The sequence below is a fragment of the Solanum dulcamara genome, chromosome 8 (assembly GCF_947179165.1).
Source record: "Solanum dulcamara chromosome 8, daSolDulc1.2, whole genome shotgun sequence".
Lineage (NCBI taxonomy): Eukaryota > Viridiplantae > Streptophyta > Magnoliopsida > Solanales > Solanaceae > Solanum > Solanum dulcamara.
In genome coordinates, this window is record NC_077244.1 from 15014949 (window position 1) to 15018137 (window position 3189).

Consider the following 3189-nt stretch of genomic DNA (forward strand, 5'->3'; position numbering starts at 1 on the left):
CAGACCAATCTCAATCTATCAAATATATAATATTTATAAGTAAACTAATCCGTAAACACCAATATTATATATATGTTTAACCTAGCCCCAATAACTCACCCAGTTCTATAAACACGTTCTTAATCTTGATGCCACTTAACATGTCAACTCCCATATTTTCTGAATTTCAACACTAGGGTTAAACCTCAATTAAATTAAATAATCACTTTAAAACTTGAGCCTTTCGTAACGCTTTCGAATGATCAAAATCTGTTCAAATACATAATCTTCATAAGAATACGAATCCAATGACACCCATATAGCTATATTTATTTTCGGATAAAAAATTGGGTCAAAAAGTTGTCCCCAGTCATTGAAGTCAAATTTGAAATTTTCTTTCCGATTATGTTCCCTCATGATAAAATAAATTCACATGTCAAATTTCAACTAAAACGGATCGTTATTCGACCCCCAAATCAAGATTTTATGTGAAGAACCCTAGGGTCATATTTCTTTATTTTAGCATTATTTCTCCACCAATATACCCTAAAAATATGTTCATAATCACATAAAAATTTAATGGAAAGGATGAGAATAATTACCTTGACGCTTTGCAATGAAAATCCCTATTTTTCTCTTCTCCTTTATTTTTCTTTTCCCCTTTCTTTTCTTTCCTCCTCCGTATTTTTTTTTCTAATTTCTGTTTCTCGTATGCTTTCTCGTTGTTCTCGCCTGTTAGGGTTTGGATCCTTTTTCTTTTCTTAATTAATTGTGTATCAAAATTAATAAACCCTATCCTTTTTCTTTAATAATTGGTATAGAGTATTAATTAAATTAACACTTTAACCCACTAATTAAAGAAGTTATCTAAGTTTTCCCTCAACTAAATTACCGTAATTATCGAAAAGTCCAAAATAACCAATTAAAATTTATGGGATGAGTCTTTTATGAACTAAAAATTCCTAATATTCAAAACAACCTAATGGGTCGTTACAGAAATGATATTTTTGGTGCCGATGATAATATTGCTAATTTAATTACAAGAGCTACTGAAGCTATAAGATTAGAATTTATCAGAGAAGGTAATATTTTAAAAGACCCTGCAATGATTAAAATATACGAAATTGCTTTATTACAATTACAATTATGTGATATGTGTGAAATAAATAAATATATTTGTGTCTTTCAAAATTATTATTACTATGTTTATAATAGAGTTAAAAATACAGAAATGTATTTACCGATGTTTTTTACTAAGATACCAGACCTTTGGGGTAAAAAGTTAATAGATACTTATAATCCCAAAACAGCCGATACTTTAGGAAAAAGAATGACTCATTTAAAAGATAAGCTTAGTACATGGTGTGCAGATGTCATATATATTAGCTCAAACAACAAAAAAATTAAGAAAGAAAGTAACTTTATGTTGTGATAATCCTAAAATGCCTATAATGATTGGATGTGAAAGTCTCTATTATTACAAAATGATTAAAAGAAAATATAAGAAAAAGAAATTCTTTAAGAAAAAATATTTTAAAAAGAGAAAGGCTAGATACTACAAAAAGAAAGGATATACACGATATCAAAAACCTTTTTACAAGAGGAATAATAAAAGAAAAAATCCAAAAGAATGCAGATGTTACTACTGTAAAGAGATAGGATAATGTGCCAATAGTGTCACGACCCAAGCCTAGGGCCTAGACGTGACATGGCGAATGAGGAACCCGAAAGTACCTCAATCAAGCCTCTTAGCATTCTTTTATCCTTTCATAAGTAATGATGATAAATAAATAAGCGGAAATCATAATAATAAATCTTCAACTTACATATGTCCAACAATACCTCTAACTATTAGATTTAATGGGGCTAAGACATTTCCCTAGCTCACCTTCAATTATAATAGAAGAAATGCCATAGTAAAATATTGTAACATCTCCTAAAAACGTTGTATACGATGCTTCAATTTTCGCCTAAACATGATACAACCTCTGTATTTTGGGCATAACTTTTCATAGGAATATCCAAATTGAGTGATTCAAATTTCTGAGTAACCAAATGATCATTATCTACAACTTTTATGAAGACCATATTTTAAGATTCATATTATTTCATCATTTTTTCATTTTATAAGACTCTCTTTTTATCATAAATATTGCTTTCATAAACATTTATTTGGAGTCAGCTTTCAAGTCAAACTTTATTAAAAACATAGTAAAACTAGGTGGGTTCAAATCACTTCAACTTGCAAATATGTATGTAAATAAATATTCATAAAAACTTTGAAATTCATTAATTAAAAATCATTCTTTAAACAACCCACCATGAATTTCAAGAGCCTTTAAATAGATAAATAGAGGAATTACTTGTAAACCATGAATTCATACATATGAAATTATGTTGCATCAAAATAGAGCAATAATTATTAGTTTAACCATGATTCATACTATTAAGTAAAAATGAAAATTACCATAAAAAAAATATTACTTGAAATTAAGAGACTTAATTGAAAGAGTTTTTGGACTACATGGGTGGAAGAACCCATGGATAAACATCCACATAACTTAGAGTAGAGCTTAAAGAAAATAAATATAATTTATCATATAATCAAAATAATTTAGACATGAGAGTGGAAGGAATACTCTCATTGAAGCCTTACATACCTGGAGACTGAAGCTTTAGTTGGTACCGAAAGACATAATGAACACTCTTGAGTCCTAGCTTCTCTCCTCGCCGGAACGTTTTGTGTACTACCCGGAGTATATGAATCACCGGAATAGTATTTCTTCACTACTAAGAACTAAAACTATATTTGAGAATGTGTAAAGAAGTGTTAGAGAGAAGATTTGCTTGAGAAAGTTTGATGAATAAAATGAGGAAATAAGGTGGGTATTTATAGGTGGGAAAGAGGGACCTAACAATAAATAAAAATAATTATAAAAAAAATCTAAAAATTTAGTGGAATATATTGATGTCATGGATGATGTTAAATGGAGGACAATTTATGTCATGAGTGATGTCAAATGTATCTAGATCTTTCTATGGTAGGTGAAATGAGTTATCTTTGACAAAATACTCCTTTTCGGACCTGCGTTTGAATAGGATAAATTACTTATTAGGATTTGGTGTATTCATTAGAATTGTAGATATAGAAGTCTAGGTTTATGTCGTTCAAGAATCAATAAATTTGGATAATCCTACAGTAAGATATGA